The sequence below is a fragment of the Bubalus kerabau genome, chromosome 16 (genome assembly GCF_029407905.1).
Source record: "Bubalus kerabau isolate K-KA32 ecotype Philippines breed swamp buffalo chromosome 16, PCC_UOA_SB_1v2, whole genome shotgun sequence".
In the NCBI taxonomy this organism is placed as follows: Eukaryota; Metazoa; Chordata; class Mammalia; order Artiodactyla; family Bovidae; genus Bubalus; species Bubalus kerabau.
In genome coordinates this window covers 15,652,127-15,674,442 of record NC_073639.1, presented here as the reverse complement: position 1 = coordinate 15,674,442, position 22,316 = coordinate 15,652,127, and the positions used below count along the sequence as shown (strand labels likewise).

At 39.7% G+C, this 22,316-nt stretch overlaps 1 protein-coding gene and 1 non-coding gene across 2 annotated transcripts in view; one reads left to right on the top strand and one right to left on the bottom strand.

Annotated features, from left to right (window-relative positions):
* Window positions 1-22,316, bottom strand: part of TTC29 (tetratricopeptide repeat domain 29) — a 341,387-nt gene that overhangs the window by 85,602 nt on the left and 233,469 nt on the right. The window lies entirely within an intron of this gene.
* Window positions 6,348-6,475, top strand: LOC129630444 (U6atac minor spliceosomal RNA). The gene has a single exon (XR_008703710.1). It is a non-coding gene; the product is annotated as a U6atac minor spliceosomal RNA (small nuclear RNA).

The window sequence follows — 22,316 nt, the reverse complement described above, 5'->3', positions numbered from 1 at the left end:
GGAGTTGGTGATGGGCAGGGAGGCCTGGTGTGCTGCGATTCATGGGGTTGCAAAGAGTCGGACACAACTGAGTGACTGAACTGAACTGAACTGAACTGATGGAATCTAGAAAGGTGGTACCGATGATCCTATGTGCAGGGCAGCAAAGGAGACACAAAGAACAGACTTTTGGACTCAGTGGAAGGAGAGGGTGGGGTGCTTTGAGAGAATAGCACTGAAACATACACATTATCACATGTAAAATATCCAGGGGAAGTTGGTTATATCACACAGGGCACCCAAAGCCAAGCACTTTGTGGCAACTTGGAGGGCTGGGGGTGGAGGGAGGCGGGAGAGGGGTTCAGGAGGGAGGGGACATATATATGCCTATGGCCGATTCATGTTGATATATGGCAAAAACAATCACAATACTGTAGTTATCCTCCAATTAAAATAAATTAAAAAGAAGAGAGAGAGAGATAAGGGCAGAACTTGAACAACAAGGGATGCTGAGGCACTCAGTGACTGGCAGTGGAAAGATGCTATGCCATTATCTTCCCCAGGCCAAGAGTAAAGGGGGAGAGGATGGCGCTACTGGACTCGGGAGTGAGGGATGAAAGTTTAGAACGGGGCTCACCCAACCGAGCCTAGAAGCGGCTGTGGTGTCACAGATGTCAGAACTGAGCTGAAGCCAGGGGTAAGTGCGTAACTCTCGGCCCTTTTACCACATAACCTCTATTCCCTGGCTGAAGACTCCTTTGGATTAATCCAAACTAGGAACACAGAAGGCAATGAAATTGTGAGATGCAGTCTGAAGTCAGTCTCCTGGGATACACAGCAAAGTGTGAGAATGGCTTTTGTGTGTGTGAGAGAAAGAAATTGCATATAATAATCACAAAGTGCACATGTCACCAGTTTGGGCATGTGAAGCATGGCTTAAGTGTCAACATCCTTGATGGTAGTATATGATTTGATGCTTCTTTTTTTCCCTGACTTTCTTTCCCTTTTTTCTTTTTTCACCCCCACCCCCATTTTTGGTAATACTGGTTTGTCATTCATGGAACTTCTCATTTTATAGTCTATAACAATTCTGTGAACAAAAGCCTGAGATTACAGAGTCAGTCCCACTTTACCACACAAACAAAACAAAAACAACCAAACAATCCCCACCCTTGACCAAAACAAAACAAAACCAAACCATCAACATTTTCTTGGTAATACTTTCCTACTTTTTGTTAACAACGAGGTAATCCGTTCCATTGGTATTTTGAGGCAGAAATCATGATGTGGTTATTCTATATCTGATGAGTATAACAGTCAAGATATAACAAATTTTAAAGCAGGATGCATCTTTTAAATTTGGGTAGATTTGGTAGATGCTCTTAAACTGACCTGTGGTCTTTTATACTTCAGGTTCTCAGTTCAGCTCAGTTCAGTCCCTCAGTTGTGTCCGACTCTTTATTACCCCGTGGACTGCAGCATGCCAGGCCTCCCTGCCCATCACCAACTCCCAGAGTTTACTCAAACTCATGCCCATTGAGTCAGTGATGCCATCCATCCATCTTATCCTCTGTCATCCCCTTCTCCTCCTGCCTTCAATATTTCCCAGCATCAGGGTCTTTTCAAATGAGTCAACTCTTCGCATCAGGTGGCCAAAGTACTGGAGTTTCAGCTTCAACATCAGTCCTTCCAATGAATATACAGGACTGATTTCCTTTAGGATGGACTGGTTGGATCTCCTTGCAGTCCAAGGGACTCTCAAGAGTCTTCTCCAACACCACAGTTCAAAAGCATCAAGTCTTCAGCGCTCAGCTTTCTTTACAGTCCAACTCTCACAACCATACATGACTACTGGAAAAACCATAGTCTTGACTAAATGGACCTTTGTTGGCAAAGTAATGTTTCTGCTTTTAATGGCAACCCACTCCAGTATCCTTGCCTGGAAAATCTCATGGACAGAGGAGCCTGGTGGGCTGCAGTCCATGGGGTCACAAAGTGTCGGGCACGACTGAGCCACAACACTAACACTAACACTAACACTAGGTTGGTCATAACTTTTCTTCCAAAGAGCAAGCGTCTTCTAATTTCATGGCTGGAGTCACCATTGCAGTGATTTTGGAGCCCAAAAAAATAAAGTCTGACACTGTTTCTCCATCTGTTTGCCATGAAGTGATGGGAGAAGATGCCATGATCTTCGTTTTCTGAATGTTGAGCTTTAAGCCAACTTCTTCACTCTTCTCTATCACTTTCATCAAGAGGCTCTTTAGTTCTTCTTCAATTTCTGCCATAAGGGTGGTGTCATCTGCATATCTGAGGTTGTTGATATTTCTCCTGTCAATCTTGATTCCAGCTTGTGCTTCATCCAGCCCAGCGTTTCTCATGATGTGCTCTGCATATAAGTTAAATAAGTAGGGTGACAACATACAGCCTTGATGTATGTTTCCTCCTTTCCTGATTTGGAACCAGTCTGTTGTTCCATGTCCAGTTCTAACTGTTGCTTCCTGACCTGCATACAGGTTTCTCAAGAGGCGGATCAAGTGGTCTGGTATTCTTATCTCTTTAAGAATTTTCCACAGTTTGTGGTGATCCACACAGTCAAAGGCTTTGGCATAGTCAATAAAGCAGAGGTTTTTCTGCAGAGGTTTTTCTGGAACTCTCTTGCTTTTTCGATAATCCAATGGATGTTGGCAATTTGATCTCTGGTTCCTTTGCCTTCTCTAAAACCAGTTTAAACATCTGGAAGTTCATGTTCACATATTGCTGAAGCCTGGCTTGGAGAATTTTGAGCATTACTTTACTAGCTTGTGAGATAAGTGCAATTGTGCGGTAGTTTGAACATTCTTTGGCATTGCCTTTGGGATTGGAATGAAAACTGACCTTTTCCAGTCCTGTGGCCACTGCTGAGTTTTCCAAATTTGCTGGCATATTGAGTGCAGCACTTTAACAGCATCATCTTCCAGGATTTGAAATAGCTCAACTGGAATTCCATCACTTCCACTAGCTTTGTTCTTAGTGATGCTTCCTAAGGCCCACTTGACTTCACATTCCAGGATGTCTGGCTCTAGGTGAGTGATCACACCATCGTGATTATCTGGGTCGTGAAGATCTTTTTTGTACAGTTCTTCTGTGTATTCTTGCCACCTCTTCTTAATATCTTCTGCTTCTGTTAGGTCCATACCATTTCTTTCCTTTATTGTGCCCATATTTGCATGAAATGTTCCCTTGGTATCTCTCATTTTCTTGAAGAGATCTCTAGTCTTTTCCATTCTATTGTTTTCCTCTATTTCTTTGCACTGATCACCAAGGAAGGCTTTCTTATCTTTCCTTGCTATTCTTTGGAACTGTGCATTCAAATGGGTGTATCTTTCCTTTTCTCTTTTGCTTTTCACTTCTTTTCTTTTCTCAGCTATTTGTAAGGCCTCCCCAGACAGCCATTTTTCTTTTTCCATTTCTTTTTCTTGGGGATGGTCTTGATCCCTGTCTCCTGTACAATGTCACGAACCTCCGTCCATAGTTTATGAGGCACTCTGTCTATCAGATCTAATCCTTGAATCTATTTCTCACTTTCACTGTATAATCATCAGGGATTTGATTTAGGTCATACCATTACAGGTTCTGGTACATAGCAATTCCGTTTTCAAAGGCTTCTGTTAATATATGAAATCTATTAAAATTTATACAAGGATCAGAAGTATATTCAAACTCAAAATTATAGGTTCTTTTTCCCCCTTAAGCATCATTATCTTAAATACAGAATGGAGGCAGACCGGATGAAGAATTGATTACATTGACATAGAATTATCCTGCATTTCTTTTTTAGGATATCTAAACTTTTAATGAGAGTATCTGATTCACATTTATCAATCTGCCCCAACACTTTCTTAAGATAAATACAGTGTTGATGTCTTCATACGGTTTTAAAAATTTCTCCAGTGAATGCCACATTACAGAGTCTGCATTTTTTTCTGGTCAAGATGGAATAACCAAAATCAGATTAGTGTTTTCTATGAAACCACCCTGTTTCTCCCTCCCAAACCCTGTAAATCTCCCACTCTAGATCTAGTAAATCAGAATCTGCATCTTAAAAGGATATACCAAGGTCATCTGCTTGCTCACTAAAGTTTGAGATTCACTGTTTCATATAAATTTCTTTTCTTTTATCTACTATTTAACATTGGAGCAAAACAGCCCATTTGGTAAGAGGAGGGAGACCAGGTTGTCATTTGTTCAGCTGCAACATTCAGATCATGAGTAAAAATGAAATTCGTTTCTGTGGATTGAGAGTGTATTTTGTATGAGTGGATGTGATAGAACTTTTCAAAATTTTTAAATTAAAAAAATCATATCCTAATTATTGTCAGATATTGTATTTTATTGAAGAGTAGATGAAGACCAATGGCTGTGTTAGTTTCTGTTGTACAGCAAAGTAATTCAGGTATACACACATAATACATAGATATATATCCTTTTTCGTATTCTATTTCATGCATGTTAAATTGCTTCAGCTGTGTCTGACTCTTTGTGACCCCATGGACTGTAGCCCGCCAGGCTCCTCTGTCCATGGGATTCTCCAAGCAAGAATACTGGAGTGGGTTGCTATGCCTCCCTCCATGGGATCTTCCCGACCCAGGAATAGAACCCACATCTCCTGCATTGGCAGGCACGTTCTTTACCACTAGCACCAGCTGGGAAGACCATATTCACCCTCACTCCAGTGAATTCAAAAGAAGGACGGTGAGTAACAGGAAAGCCTCTTAGGTAGCTGTATTGTGTTAGGCTCAGAGAGGAAGATTTATTTGACCTTGAGAAGAATTGCTGTGGAAAGGCTGTCAAGTTCCTAATTGTTGTTTGTCTATTTTCTTGTCTTTTAGAGATGATTTCTAAAGTAGTGGTTTAAAAAATTTGCAACATGCCCCAGGATCTCCCTGAAGACCACTAACAGGACAACGGCTTGGGCAATGAGGAATTTAAGCCAGGGTTTCCATCGGGTGTGTTGCTGCCTTTATTTCATTATACTTTGACTCAACCCCTGATGGATTCAGCTTCATAAAGTCAGAAAAAGAGAGAAAGAAAAGCAATTTATTCATGTTTTCACTGGAACTCACTGCAGACATGAAATTTCTCTAAAAATGCAAATCATTTGGTGCAACACAAGAGAAACTCGGTAACTAAAGCTCTTAGAGGAAAGCCCTTTCCCAGAGCTAATGTTTTTCCGCCCAGTGATTGAATAAATCGATCCATTTATTACAACATCTTCACTTTAGTTTTTTTTTTTTTAATCCCTAGACGAATGTGTCTAAGGGTACTAGAGGACTTTTCTTTAGCACTAAGAAAATTGATTACACTTGTTAATTTGGCTTTTAATCCTAGATATAGCAAAACAAATACCATAAACAAGTATACAAGAAATTAATATAGATCTGTTCAATATCAGATTGATCAAAAAAAGGATTTAGTAAGATTGTAAGATGTAAAATGCCAATGTCCAAACAAAGCCCTTACTTATGTAATATGGCTTTAGACGAGCTCTGGATCTGAGAGAAACTATTTCTGAAAACAGAAATGGTGTGCTTTTGTTGCATTAGAGAAAAATCCCCAGAAGGCCTACCTATCCAAGGTATTTAATGTGAATATTTGTTTTTAAATGATTTCTTGTCTTTTGTCCACCCAATCTTGTTAATTCACAGAGCACCCTATCGCAGGTTTTTCATGTTACATAAAGCCAGAATTACACTTAACAAGTGTAAGGTTGGTCATAAAAAATAGATAAAACAACATTCTTAAAAGCTCAGATATCACAAGGAAAGGTTGTCAGCCATTCTTTTCAGAGAAGGTGAGGACAATGAGAAATAAAAAGTATACACAAAGACTTCTGAAATGCTGCTTAGACCACCTCTGGGTCTAAAACCATAGGTGCTTTGTAGAACCCAAATAGCAATCCATTTGCTCAGTGAACACTTTTGATTAAGCATATTTTAAATTCCCCTTGTATAAAAATGAGTGAGAAGAAGATTAATGCTACTTTACTGTTCAAATGACACAAATTTGAACAGGGCTTTTCCAATAGTGGGTAGAGCTTATGTTCAACACACACTGTGTCTGTCCACTGGGAATCGCTTTTCAGTTGTCATTCATTCAACAGATATTCACTGAGTACCACCTGAGTGAAAAATATACATTTGAGAGTGTCAGATTCTGGGGTATAGTTGGTAGCAGCATTCAGGTGAGATGGATTCAGGACTCCATGGCTGGGGAGAGGGTTGTAGTGGAGGACTCAGTCTATAATCACAGCATGAGTCTCTGTACTCGTGCCTGGTCTTCAGAGAAGAAATGAGAGTCTTATGTATGATTTGTTAAAGCAATTAATATTGCTATATGAAAGGACAGAAGGTTAGCACTCCCCTGGACAAGGATGGAAGAGGTCCTCAGGCCTAACAACACGCATATGACTGCCAACACAGGAGACATCGGTTCAATCCCTGGGTCAGGAAGATCCCCTGGAGGAGGAAATGGCAACCCACTCTAGTATTCTTCCCTGGAGAATCTCATGGACAGAGGAGTCTGGCAGGCTACAGTCCAAGGGGTTGCAAAGAGTTGGTCAAGACTGAACAACAAACAACTATGAGGGACCAGAGGGTCTGGAAAAAAAAAAACCACTAAGACATTAAGAGAATACATATAAATGCATTTAAGTGCTTGTATCAGGGAAAATAAGCCTGTTGGATTTCCCATGGTCAGACTCAGAGTCTTTGATAGGTTGACTGGTGGGTCAAAAACTTGAGGAGCAAAGAATCTCTGTGTTAGAGTTTGTATCCTTAATGTGTGTACATTACACACCTGCACGTGTATTTTGACTTACAGATAAGTCATTTTTGAAAAAATATTTGTGGTTTGAATATAAGTATGTAATCACAATTTTTTGTAATCTTCAAATTATAGATTTTCTCTTCTGAAAAGTAATATATTGATCCCTGTACCTTGCATGGTACCTTCAGTTCAGTTCAGTTCAGTCGATCAATAGTGTCCGACTCAATGACTCCATGAATTGCAGTACGCCAGGCCTCCCTGTCCATCACCAGCTCCCGGAGTTCACCCAAACTCACGTCCATCAAGGCGGTGATGCCATCCAGCCATCTTATCCCTTGTCGTCCCCTTCTCCTCCTGCCCCCAATCCCTCTGAGCATCAGTCTTTTCCAATGAGTCAATGCTTCCCATGAGGTGGCCAAAGTATTGGAGTTTCAGCTTTAGCATCATTCCTTCCAAAGAACACCCAGGACTGATCTCCTTTAGGATGGACTGGTTGGATCTCCTTGCAGTCCAAGGGACTCTCAAGAGTCTTCTCCAACACCACAGCTCAAAAGCATCAATTCTTCAGCACTCAGCTTTTTCACAGTCCAAATTTCACATCCATACATGACCACTGGCAAAACCATAGCCTTTACTAGACAGACCTTTGTTGGCAAAGTAATGGCTCTGCTTTTGAATATGCTATCTAGGTTGGTCATAACTTTCCTTCCAAGGAGTAAGCGTCTTTTAATTTCATGGCTGCAGTCACCATCTGCAGTGATTTTGGAGCCCAAAAAAATAAAGTCTGACACTGTTTCCACTGTTTCCCCATCTATTTCCCATGAAGTGATGGGACCAGATGCCATGATCTTCATTTTCTGAATGTTGAGCTTTAAGCCAATGTTTTCACTCTCCTCTTTCACTTTCATCAAGAGGCTTTTGAGTTCCTCTTCACTTTCTGCCATAAGGGTGGTGTCATCTGCATATCTGAGGTTATTGATATTTCTCCCAGCAATCTTGATTCCAGCTGTGCTTCTTCCAGCCCAGCATTTCTCATGATGTACTCTGCATAGAAGTTAAATAAGCAGAGTGACAATATACAGCCTTGACGTACTCCTTTTCCTATTTGAAACAAGTCTGTTGTTCCATGTCCAGTTCTAACTGTTGCTTCCTGGCCTGCACACATGTTTCTCAAGAGGCAGGTCAGGTGGTCTGGTATTCCCATCTCTTTCAGAATTTTCCACAGTTTATTGTGATCCACACAGTCGAAGGCTTTGGCATAGTCAATAAAGCAGAAATGTTTTTCTGGAACTCTCTTCCTTTTTCCATGATCCAGCGGATGTTGGCAATTTGATCTCTGGTTCCTCTTCCTTTTCTAAAACCAGCTTGAACATCTGGAAGTTCACCATTCACGTATTGCTGAAGCCTGGCTTGGAGAATTTTGAGCATTACTTTACTAGATGAGTGCAATTTACGAGATGAGTGCAATTGTGTGGTAGTTTGAGCATTCTTTGGCATTGCCTTTCTTTGGGATTGGAATGAAAACCGACCTTTTCCAGTCCTGTGGCCACTGCTGAGTTTTCCAAATTTGCTGGTATATTGAGTGCAGCACTTTCACAGCATCATCTTTTAGGATTTGAAATAGCTCAACTGGAATTCCATCACCTCCACTAGCTTTGTTCGTAGTGATGCTTTCTAATACCCTTGACTTCGCATTCCAGGATGTCTGGCTCTAGGTGAGTGAGCATACCATCGTGATTATCTGGGTCATGAAGATCTTTTTTGTACAGTTCTTCTGTGTATTCTTGCCACCTCTTCTTAATATCTTCTGCTTCTGTTAGGTCCATACCATTTCTGTCCTTTATTGAGCTCATCTTTGCGTGAAATATTCCCTTGGTATCTCTAATTTTCTTGAAGAGATCTCTAGCCTTTCCCATTCTATTGTTCTCTTCTATTTCTTTGCATTGATTGCTGAGGAAGGCTTTCTTACCTCTCCTTGCTCTTCTTTGGAACTCTGCATTCAGATGCTTATATCTTTCCTTTTCTCCTTTGCTTTTTGCTTCTCTTCTTTTTACAGCTATTTGTAAGGCCTCCCCAGACAGCCATTTTGCTTTTTTGCATTTCGTTTCCATGGGATGGTCTTGATCCCTGTCTCCTGTACAATGTCACGAATCTCTGTCCCTAGTTCATCAGGCACTCTATCTATCAGATCTAGGCCCTTAAATCTATTTCTCACTTCCACTGTATAATCATAAGGGATTTGATTTAGGTCATACTTGAATGGTCTAGTGGTTTTCCCTACTTTCTTCAATTTAAGTCTGAATTTGGTAATAAGGAGTTCATGATCTGAGCCACAGTCAGCTCCCAGTCTTGTTTTTGCTGACTGTATAGAGCTTCTCCATCTTTGGCTGCAAAGAATATAATCAATCTGATTTCAGTGTTGACCATCTGGTGATGTCCATGTGTAGAGTCTTCTCTTGTGTTGTTGGAAGAGGGTGTTTGCTATGACCAGTGCGACTCTTGGCAAAACTCTATTAGCCTTTGCCCTGCTTCATTCTGTACTCCAAGGCTAAATTTGCCTGTTATTCCAGGTGTTTCTTGACTTCCTACTTTTGCATTCCAGTCCCCTATAATGAAAAGGACATCTTTTTTGGGTGTTAGTTCTAAAAGGTCTTGTAGACCTTCATATCTTCATAGAACCATTCAACTTCAGCTTCTTCAGTGTTACTGGTCGGGGCATAGACTTGGATTACTGTGATACTGAATGGTTTGCCTTGGAAATGAACAGAGATCATTTTGTTGTTTTTGAGACTGCATCCAAGTACTACATTTTGGACTCTTTCGTTGACCATGATGGCTACTCCATTTCTTCTAAGGGATTCTTGCCCACAGTAGTAGATATAATGGTCATCTGAGTTAAATTCACCCATTCCAGTCCATTTTAGTTCACTGATTCCTAGAATGTCGACATTCACTCTTGCCATCTCCTGTTTGACTACTTGCAATTTGCCTTGATTCATGGACCTGACATTCCAGGTTCCTATGCAATATTGCTCTTTACAGCATCGGACCTTGCTTCTATCACCAGTCACATCCACAGCTGGGTATTGTTCTTGCTTAGGCTCCATCCCTTCATTCTTTCTGGAGTTATTTCTCCACTGTTCTTCAGTAGCATATTGGGCAGCTACCGACCTGGGGAGTTCCTCTTTCAGTATCCTATCTTTTTGCCTTTTCATACTGTTAATGGGGTTCTCAAGGCAAGAATACTGAAGTGGTTTGCCATTCCCTTCTCCAGTGGACCACATTCTGAGTATATACTTAATGTTTCCTGAATGAACACAGCTTGTAGCTTATGATTTAGTTTTAAAAATTTGACAAGTTATAACTAGAAGCTTGGGATTGACATATACACACTACTACATATAAAATAAATAACTTATGAGGACCTCCTGTATAGCATGGGTAACTCTACTCAATACTCTGTAATAACCTATATGGGAAAGAATCTACAAAAAGAGTGGATTGTTTATAAGAGTACACTTTGCTCTACCCCTGAAACTAACACAACATTGTAAATCAACTACTTCGATAAAAAAAAAAAAGCAATATATCATTGATTGAGGAATGGATAAAGAAGACACAATGCATATATACAACAGAATATTACTCAGCCATAAAAAAGAATTAATGCCATCTGTAGTAATGTGGATGGACCCAGAGAGTGTCACACTGAGTGAAATAACTTAGAAAGAGAAAGTCAAATATCATATGACATACTTACATGTGGAATCTAAAATTTGACACAAGTGAACTTACCTCCAAAACAGAAACAGACTCACAGACATAGAGAGCAGACTTGTGGTTGCTGAGGTAGAGTGAGGGAGGGATAGACTGGGATTTGGGGATTAGCAGATGTGAACTATTATATATAGAATGGATAAGCAAGGTTCACTGTATAGCATGCTGCTGCTGTTGCTGCTAAGTCGCGTCAGTCGTGTCCGACTCTGTGCGACTCCATAGACGGCAGCCCATTAGGCTCCCCCATCCCTGGGATTCTCCAGGCAAGAACACTGGAGTGGGTTGCCATTTCCTTCTCCAATGCATGAAAGTGAAAAGTGAAAGTGAAGTCGCTCAGTCGTGTCCGACTTAGCGACTCCATGGACTGTAGCCCACCAGGCTCCTCTGCCCATGGGGTTTTCCAGGCAAGAGTACTGGAGTGGGGTGCCATTGCCTTCTCCGCTATATAGCATACGGAACTATATTCAATATCCTGTGATAAAGCATAATGAAAAAGAATATAAAAAAGAATATATATGTATAACTGAATTATTTTGCTGTACAGCAGAAATTAACACAACATTGTACATCAGATATACTTTCATTAAAAAAAATCTCAACTCTGCTTATACCAAAAATTGTGATATAATAAAGTATTGCTTGGCACAAAGTAGATGACCAATAAATATCTATTGAAAAACAGAATAAATGACTTATGTCTGCCCTTAAAAGTTCAGGTGAGAGCACAAAAGATAAAGACAAAACCATTGGTCTGAAAAGCCAGCTAATTTACAAAAAAGTTCTCCAGCAAGATCTATAGATAACTCTTTAATGAATACATAAGAAGAACTCAATTTTAAAGAACTTGCTTTCTTCTTACATTATTTTCTCATCTTTCTAGAAAAGCAGAAAAAGTCTAAATTCTTAGTTAATATATCTGAAGTGCTTCAGAGAAGAAAAGGGATCTTTATGCATAGTTGTTAAAAACAATTTAAAACAGTTAAATTTGAAAGAATTACTTATTTTCTGGAGGGGAGCATTATACTTATTTTGTAATTGAAGTATGGTTGATTTACAATGTTGTGTTCAGTTATACTTATATACATTTTTCCCAGGTTATTTTCCCTTGTAGGTTATTGCAAAATATTGAGTATGGTTCCCTATGCTATACATTAGGTTCCGGTTATCTACTTTATATATGGTAGTGTGTATATGTTAATCCCAACCTCCTAACTTATCCTTTTCCCCCTTCCCCTCTGGTGACCATAAGTTTGTTTTCTATGTTTGTGGGTTCATTTTTGTTTTGTATATAAGAAAAAAACCCACTTATTCAAAATTTGTTTCTTTTCCCTGGTGGCTCAGAGAGTAAAGAACTTGCTTGCAATACAGGAGACCCAGGTTCGATCCCTGGGTCAGGAGGATCCCCTGGAGAAGGGAATGGCAACCCACTACAGTATTCTTGCCTGTAGAATTCTGTGGACAGAGGCTACAGTCCATGGGGTTGTAAACAGTCAGACACGACTGAGGGACAAACACTTTCACTTTAATGAAAGAAGGTGTAAGCTACACAAAGTATCTTAATTTTTATGGATTCTGTTGTTTTAAAGAGCAAAGAGGATATGGAGTCACTTTTGTGCATTGCAGTTATGTAATTGTATTAGGCATAGAGGAGAGAAAAGAGGAAGATAGCAGAATTGGAAGACTGCTTTTCCTTACTACACAAATAACCTCCTCCCTTCAAGTTCACCTTTGGCTCTCTTGCAATGTGGCTGGGGGAAAGAAAAAGTACCATATTTCAAAACTGACAATTTATATGTGGAAAGACAATACATAAATTATGTTTTAATGAATGGGAAGCTATTAAAAATGATGACAATACATATTCAGATGACACAAATTACTGGAAAAAGATTATTTTTTATGGTTAATCCCATTTAGAATGAATTAAGTTGAAGAAAAATATAAAATAAGATTTTCAGTGATAGTAAGTGAGTGAGTGAAGTCGCTCAGTCGTGTCCGACTCTTTGCGACCCCGTGGACTGTAGCCCACCAGGCTCTTCTATCCATCAGTTCTCCAGGCAAGAGTACTGGAGTGGGTTGCCATTTCCTTCTCCAGGGGATCTTCCTAACCCAGGGATCAAACCCAGGTCTCCCGCATTGCAGGCAGACGCTTTAACCTCTGAGTCACCAGGGAAGCCCACTTTCAGTGACAGGACTATATCAAATTTTTTAAAAGGCTACCTCAAATTTATAAGAATATATACAATATATAATTATATGAATATTTAATATATAACTAGTAGGGATATATAATATAAATATATTAAAATATGTATAGTATAAATACAAAGTATATATATGTATACATATATATATATTCATTGCAATTTTTATTTAAGAAACTGGGAGTAAAAAACCAAATACTTCATGCAGTTTAAAGTTGTGTGAATCTGCAATTTGTATGGAAATAAAAACCTTGAATAGTCAAAGCAATCTTGAGAAAGAAGAGTGGAACTGGAGGAATCAACCTACCTGACCTCAGGCTCTACTACAAAGCCACAGTCATCAAGACAGTATGGTACTGGCACAAAGACAGAAATATAGATCAATGGAACAAAATAGAAAGCCCAGAGATAAATCCACGCACATATGGACGCCTTATCTTTGACAAAGGAGGCAATATACAATGGAGAAAAGACAATCTCTTTAACAAGTGGTGCTGGAAACTGGTCAACCACTTGTAAAAGAATGAAACTAGAACACTTTCTAACACCATACACAAAAATAAACTCAAATTGGATTAAAGATCTAAACGTAAGACCAGAAACTATAAAACTCCTAGAGGAGAACATAGGCAAAACACTCTCCGACATAAATCATGGCAGGGTCCTCTATGACCCACCTCCCAGAATATTGGAAATAAAAGCAAAAATAAACAAATGGGACCTAATTAAAATTAAAAGCTTCTGCACAACAAAGGAAACTATTAGCAAGGTGAAAAGACAGCCTTCAGAATGGGAGAAAATAATGCAAATGAAGCAACTGATAAACAACTAATCTCAAAAATATACAAGCAACTCCTGCAGCTCAATTTCAGAAAAATAAACGACCCAATCAAAAAATGGGCTAAAGAACTAAACAGACATTTCTCCAAAGAAGACATACAGATGGCTAACAAACACATGAAAAGATGCTCAACATCACTCATTATCAGAGAAATGCAAATCAAAACCACAATCAGGTACCATTTCACGCCAGTCAGAATGGCTGCGATCCAAAAGTCTACAAGCAATAAATGCTGGAGAGGGTGTGGAGAAAAGGGAACCCTCTTACACTGTTGGTGGGAATGCAAACTAGTACAGCCGCTATGGAGAACAGTGTGGAGATTCCTTAAAAAACTGGAAATAGAACTGCCTTATGATCCAGCAATCCCACTGCTGGGCATACACACTGAGGAAACCAGAACTGAAAGAGACACGTGTACCCCAATGTTCATCGCAGCACTGTTTATAATAGCCAGGACATGGAAGCAACCTAGATGTCCATCAGCAGACGAATGGATAAGAAAGCTGTGGGACATATACACAATGGAGTATTACTCAGCCATTAAAAAGAATACATTCGAAACAGTTCTAATGAGGTGGATGAAACTGGAGCCTATTATACAGAGTGAAGTAAGCCAGAAAGAAAAACACCAATACAGTATACTAACGCATATATATGGAATTTAGAAAGATGGTAATGATAACCCTGTATGCGAGACAGCAAAAGAGACAAAGATGTATAGAACAGTCTTTTGGACTCTATGGGAGAGGGAGAGGGTGGGACGATCTGGGGGAATGGCACTGAAACATGTATAATATCATATAAGAAATGAATCGCCAGTCCAGGTTCGATACAGAATGCTTGGGGCTGGTGCACTGGGATGACTCGGAGGGATGGTACAGGGAGGGAGGTGGGAGGGGGGTTTAGGATGGGGAACACGTGCATGCCCGTGGCGGATTCATGTTGATGTGTGGCAGAACCAATACAATATTGTAAAGTAAAAAAAAAATTAAAAAAAAAGAATCTGTTCCTGCATCTTGCAGCATTTTATCATATGTGCTGGGAATGTCAAGTGAGTTACATAACAATTTGAGTAGAGTCCCTTGTAGCTTTACATCTAAAGCACCTATCTAAAAAACTTCTCTGACATAACCTTGCCCTCTTATCTCAGTTCTCTGTCACTCATGCTGATCTGTTTTCTTATTTAACAGATGGTATAATGCTGGAGAGGATGTGGAGAGAAGGGGACCCTCCTATACTGTGTTTATTGCAGCACTATTTACAATAGCCAGAACATGCAAACGTAACTGTCTATTGATGCAGGAATAGATAAAAAAGATGTGGTACGTATATACAATGGAATATTACTCAACCATAAAAAAGAACAAAATAATGCTACTTGTAGCCACATGGATGGACCTAGAGATTGTCCATACTAGGTGAATTAAGTCAGACACAGAGACACAAATATTTTATATTTGGTGAAGTGTATCTCCAGGTCTCTGGCTTTTTTAAAAACTAGGTTGTTTCTTTTCTTATTGTTGAGTTTTAAGAGTTCTTTGTATATTGTGAATAAGGTTCTTTATCAGAAGTGTCTTTTGCAAATATTTTCTCCCAGTCTACAGCTAGTCTTCTCATTCTCTTGACTATTATTTTTTAGTACAAAATGGAGTTGTTTCATTCATTGCTAATAGTGTAATAGTGTCTCACCTATGGATGCACCATAATTTAACCAGTCACTAAATGCCTTGTTGAACTTTTAAATTGTTTGCAACCTTTTATAGTTACAATACTGTAAATCAATACTTAGGCATTTGTAAGGCTTTTGCATTTGTTCTTCCTTCAGTCTGGATTGTCCCTCACCCTTCTCCCCACCAACAGACGTTTATGTTCACTCCCTTACTTTAACATTTCAGGTCTCACCTGAAATGTTACCTCCCCTGAAAGGTCTTCTTTATCCATTCTATATAAAGTAGAATTGTCCTATTCCATCACTCTCTGTCCATACACAGTGGGATATATATATATATCATATTTTACTGTATATTACATTACAATGTATTATGTCATGTTATATGCTTACGTTTGCAGCTGTCTAGATTCCCCTCTAGTGAATAAGTTGGATGACAATGGAGACTTTGTTTTATTTGCTGCTGTATCTCCAGTGCCTCAGACAATGCTTAGCACATAGAGATGCTTAGTAAATAGGTGAAAGAATGAAAAAGCAAATGAATGAATGAATGTGTTGAGTAAACATAGAATTATGGGTCAAAGCTGTGTGCACTTTAAATTTCTATAACTGCCAGACTACTCTCCCTAGAGGTTGTATTTAGTCTTTTACCAGTAATACATGGGATATAACTGTACCATCACATGCTCACCAAACATATTGCATTATCAAACTTGCCAATTTGAGAGCTAAAAATTTCTTCCTATATACTTTTCACTCACATTTTTCTAATCATGAGTAAAGATCAGCATCTTTTCACTTTTTAAAATTTTACACAATTTTAAAATTCACTTTTCAGTAAACTCTCCATATCCTTTTGTTTTTCATTAAAAAATGGGGTTATTGGTCTTTGGCTTACTGATTTATGATCTCTTTTTATAAAAGAGATGAAATCTTTGTGATATTTACAGATTTTTTCCCCCAGGTTCATTTAAAAACTTGTTTTTAAAAAAAAAACTTGTTTGTGGTATGTTGGCATGTAGTACTACTTTATTTTTATAAAGGCACATTGCTAGTTTTCCTCTTCTTGTTGTAGAGTTCGGTTGGTTACCATGTGATCTCAGGTCTCTTTGAGCTCAAGAAAAATTTATTTTGCAGATTTTGTAGTTTTGTTGTTGCTGTAAGGATGAGAATGACATTCTTTCTAGCTTTCTACATTTAAGCAGAAGTTAGAAGACTATTTATTTTTACATATCAATTTTGTATCTAGTCATCAAGTTCTGTTGTTGTTTATAAGGATTTTCATTTGCTTTTCCTTGGTTTTTCAATTAAGCGATTATATCTACATAAATAAGCATGCACTCTTCTCATCCTTTTCTAGTTCTTATATATCTTCTTTTTTTTTTTTCTATGACAAGGTTAAAAGATAGCCATGAGAGTGGGTATCTTTACGTTATTATCTTTAATGGAATTATTCCTATCATAGATAATGAATTTTATTAAATGTATTGTGAGCTCCATTGGAATAATCAAGTGATCTTTCTCTTCAGTTGTTCATGCATTCAGCAAATTGGTGAGACACATATAATGTGTCTATGTTCTAAGTTTTGAGGATACAATACTGAGGAAAGGAAATGGAAAAGAATCTTGTTGTCATGGAGTTTATATCTCTAGAGGTTAAAGACAGATGGTAAATAAATAAAACATGTTATGTCAGATGATAATATATGCTATAGGGGAAGCAAAGTATATACATATAGGGAATGTATATTTGTGTGTGGGGGGTGGTTTGTAACTTTTAAAAGTACGACCAGGGAGAGTGGGAGGGAGGTCCACATGGGAGGGGATATATAGCTGACTTACATTGCAGTACAGCAGAAACTGACAACATTGTAAAGCAATTATACTACAATTAAAAATGTATGACCTGATGATATTTGACTGAAATTCTAAGGGAAATACGCTTTGGAAATATCTTGAAGGAGCACTGCACAAGCCAATACAAAGGTCCTGGTGTGGGAGCACACCTGGTATGGTCCAGGAACAGAAAGGACCCATACGGGGAGAGGAAGAGAAGCACAGGTCGGTGAGATGAGTAGGAAGATTATCAGAGACGTGACAGAGGGCCAGATCACGCATGGTCCCACAGGCCACTGTGGGCATGTTAGCTTGCACTCCATGTGAGACAGGAAATCATTTGGAGGGATTTTAAGCAGAGAAGTGATATAATCTAACTTTATTTTTAAAGGATAACTCTGAAAACTGTCGAGTAGATTGTATAGGAAGCTATTTTAATAGTCCAAGCAAGGTATAGGATGGCTTGGACCATGCTGGTAGCAGGGAGATCACAAGATGCTACATGATACTGGATACATTTTTAAGGAACAGGTTTTGTTGGCAGACTTGATGTGGATGTGAGGAGACTAAGGATGACACTTAAGTTTTAAATTTGTACATGAATGGGCTCCCCAGGTGGCACTAGTGGTAAAGAACCTGCCTGCCAATGCAGGAGATGTTAACAGACATGGGTTTGATCCCTGAGTCGGGAAGATCATCTGGAGGAGGGCATGGGAACCCGCTCCGGTATTCTTGTCCATGGAGAACCCTATGGACAGAGGAACCTGGTGGGTACAGTCCATAGGGTCACAAACAGTCAGACATGACTGAAGCAGATTAGCACGCACGCACAAATGAAGCATAAATTAACTGGGACCTGAAAGCCTAGGGGAGCACTCTTTGGGCTCATTTGGAGTTAAGTGATGAGAGGATGATTTTGCACCTTCCAAATTTGAGACGTCTGCTAGAATCCAAGTGAAGATGTCAAGGAGGAATTTGTACAGAAGCCCAGAATTCAGGGGAGGGCTCCAGGCAGCATATATAAATTTAAGCATTATTAGTGAATAAATCGGAGAAGGCAACGGCACCCCACTCCAGTACTCTTGCCTGGAAGATCCCATGGACAGAGGAGCCTGGTAGGCTGCAGTCCATGGGGTCGCTGGGAGTTAGACGCGACTGAGTGACTTCACTTTCACTTTTCACTTTCATGCATTGGAGAAGGAAATGGCAACCCACTCCAGTGTTCTTGCCTGGAGAATCCCAGGGACGGCAGAGACTGGTGGGCTGCCGTCTATGGGGTCGCACAGAGTCGGACACGACTGAAGCGACTTAGCAGCAGCAGCAGCAGCAGTGAATAAATAATACTTAAGCCATGAAACTGGATGAGATCAATAAGAGAAGGAGTGCAAACAGAAAAGAGAAAAAACTAAAACTTGAGCCATGGGTCTAATATTTAAAGATCAGGTAGATTAGGTGGAATCAGCAAAGGAGATTGAGAAGGAGTGGCTAGGGAGGAAGGAGGAGCCAGTAAGGTAAGCCACTGAGAAGAATATTTAAAGAAAAGTGAGTGGGACTTCCCTGGTGGTCCAGTGGCTAAGACTCCAAGCTCCCAATGCAGGGGGCCTGGGTTCAATCCCTGGTCAGGGAACTAGATCCCACATGCCACAACAAAGATCAAAGCTCCTGAGTGCCCCGACTAAAACCTGGTTCAGCCAAATAAATAAAGAAATATTTAAAAAAAAGACAAAGGAGGAGGGAGTAATCAACCCTGCTCAGGGCTGCTGATAGGTCAAATAAGATGAGGAGGGCTGAGAAATGATGACTGAGTTTGGCGATGTGAAACTCATTGACGAGCTCGAGAAGAGCAATCTTGGAAGAAGGTGGGACTGAAACAAGTGGTTCAGGAGCAAATGGGAAGACAGTAATTACAGACAACTAACATAGATGATTCTTTAAATTGTGATAAAGTGGAATGGAGAAATGGGACAGTAACTGGTGAGAAGTTGTGAGGTTAAAAGACGAGAGAAATGACAGTATGTTCATATACTGATAAGAATGATCTACAGGCCATTTAATGCAGATGGAGAGGGAGGGGAGAACTGTTGGAGGTAATGGCTTTGAGAAAATGAGAATGGATGAGACATAGTACACAGGTGGACAAGTTGGCCTAGGCTAGGAGCTTAACAGTCAATCCTCAGTAAAAGGAGAGAATGTATATTGAGCAGAGATGTCAGTGAATGAGTAGATGTGATGATATTTCACTGGAGTATTCTTTTGATTTTTTTTTAATGAAATAAGAAATAGGGTCATCAATTGAGAGTGAGGATGCACAAGAAAGTGTTGGAGGTTTGGGTAAAGGGGACAAAACGTGACATAATTGTCTAGGAGAAGGGAAGAGAGAATGAACTCAGGGAATATAGTGATCAGAGTTAGCATTAAGGGCCCACTTGAGATTAGTGATCATGAATTTAAAACGAGGCCAACCACTTGGCTGTATATTTTTCTGCAGTGACATTCTGTGGTAAAGATACAAATAGGAAGTAGGCAGAGAGTTCAGTTATTAATATAATGGTTTTATCAGGCAAGTACGCAGAAGACAGAGAGGTAAGGGATGGATCACAGACTTAAGTTGCTCTCATTAAGTTTCCAGCAATGTCAACCTTAACTTTGATCCCGAGTGTCAGCGTTTCCTGCTCTTGCTTTCAACTTGATGCTGGTAGATTTCTTCCCCTAAACTAACATCTCCACATTGTTAAGCCTTAAGTCTCACAGGAGAATTCTAATACTTTTACCTGTTTCCCCAATTTATTATCTTTTTTTCCTCTGTTTTTAAGCAGCTTAAAGTCTGTGATCCATCTCTTACCTGTTTATATGGGTTGGGTAATTTCACAGGTGAATGGATGGGAGGATTATTCCAACTATTTTGAGAAAGGGGCAGAGATTTCCAGGAATTGGATTGCTGCTCACTTTTTGCCCTTTTATGATTAGCCTCAGAAATGTCACGGCGCCTGTGAGTGTGTTATTTAGCACGCTGATGTATTACAATGAGCGTATAATGAGGTTCAGGTCTAGTGGAATACACGCACCATTTTGAATTATGGCTTTTTCAGGGTATGTGCTCAGTAGTGGGATTGCTGGGTCATATGGTAGTTCTATTTTTAGTTTTTTACACTTGATCTTAGCCAAAAGGCTGAGAAGTGATATATTTTTTTAGTTTTTTAAGGAACCTCCATACTTTAATTCATAGTGGTTGTGAATTACATTCACAACAATTTACAACAATTTACATTCCCACTGACAGTGTGAGAGGGTTCCCTTTTCTCCACACACTCTCCAGCGTTTATTGTTTGTAGATTTTTTGATGATGGCCATTCTGACTGGTGTGAAGTGATACATCTTTGTAGTTTTGATTTGCATTTCTCTAATAATGAGCAATGTTGAACATCTTTTCATGTCTTCACTGGCCATCTGTATGTCTTTTTTAGAGAAATGTCTATTTAGGCCTTCCACCCATTTTTTGATTGGGTTGTTGCTTGTATGTTTTGATATTGAGCTGCATGAGCTGCGTGTGTATTTTGGAGAGTAATTCTTTGTCAGTTGCTTTGTTCACTATAGCACTATTTACAATAGCCAAGACATGGAAGTAACCTAGATGTCCATTGACAGATGAATGGATAAAGAAGATGTGGTACATACGTACAATGGAATATTATTTAGCCATAAAAAGGAACGCAATTGGGTCATTTGTAGTGATGTGGATGGACCTAAAGTCTGTCATAAAGAGTGGAGAAGTCAGAAAGAGAAAAACAAACATCATATATTAACACATATGTACGGAGTCTAGAAAGATGGTATAGATTTGCTGTTTGGAGGAATAGAGATGCAAACGTGGACAAGGGGCATGTGGACACAGTGGGGGAGGGGAGGGTGAGACGAATTGGGAGAGCAGGATTGACTTATATACAGCACCATGTCTCAAACAGAGAGCTAGTGGGAAGCTGCTTAGAGCACAGGGAATGCAGCTCTGTGCTCTGTGATGACCTAGAGGGGCGGGGTGTGGAGGATGGGAGGGACATTCAAGAGAGAGGGGATATATGTATACATATAGCTGGTTCACTTCATTATACAGCAGCAACTAACACAATATTGCAATGCAATTATACTCCAATTTAAAAAAAAAATAAATAATGTTCTAGTGGAAGTTGACTTGTCTGCCATCTTGAACCTGGTTGATTCTGACCAGTTCTTGTCGTGTCCTCAATGGCTATGTCATTCTTTTAAAGGTTGTGTCCTGCCCCCTTCTTGTCTCTTTCTCTGTATTTATTATGTGAAGCAAAGTGGAGGGGCAGAAGATAGTGGGACTTTTGAAACTGAGTTTCTGAGGGCAGTGCAGTTTTCACTATTGAAAAGGTCTAGGTTTAATGACAGGAATGAGTAGGTAAGATAAGATGAAAGACAAGGTCACTGAAACAGAGGAAGTTAAGAAAATGAGAGAAGAAAATGCTCGAAGATCATTATGTGTGGTAACAATGAACCAGGAGCTGAAAGCTTCAAGGGATGAAAAGGAGAGACATGGAGACAGATGACTGCAAACCATAAGAGAATACAGTCTCATTACTTGAGATTTATAGGTAGGGTTTTAGCCTGCAAAAAGTAGCAGTAAGGTCAAGGTTACTTGTCATACCTTTAGGCTCAAAGGTCCCAAGGCTATGGAGGAGAAGACTGCCATCACTTGAGAACACAGCAGAGAAGGTGATATCTTAGGAAGACAGCCAGGTTTCAGTTAGGACAAGTAGCAAAAAGAATACTGGGAGAAAAGGTGGATGGTGTTGCTTTTCTAACTGTGGGTTTCTGAGGACTCAATGAAAGATTTCAGGGTTTGAAGAGAATTAGGATTGGGGACAAACGGATATACAGAAAACCTTTTGGGAGGACAGTCTTGGGAGATCAGGATTTTTTGTCATCACTGCTCTGAACAGTGACTACAGACATCATGAGATTCCTCCTGATAGTCTACAGATAGTGGGGTAAAGCTGGGAGACTGGGCCAATGCAAGGGGTTTTGCTTGGAGCTCACAGAGATTGGCTCCCCTCTCTATGCAGGCCAGCTTTGATGTGGAGGCAGAAATGAAGTGACATTATACAACACCTGGATCTCTGGATGAATAGGGGGAGCCCTGGGATCCATCTTTACTCTTACAGTGGGGTCTGAGGGAAGGCCATGC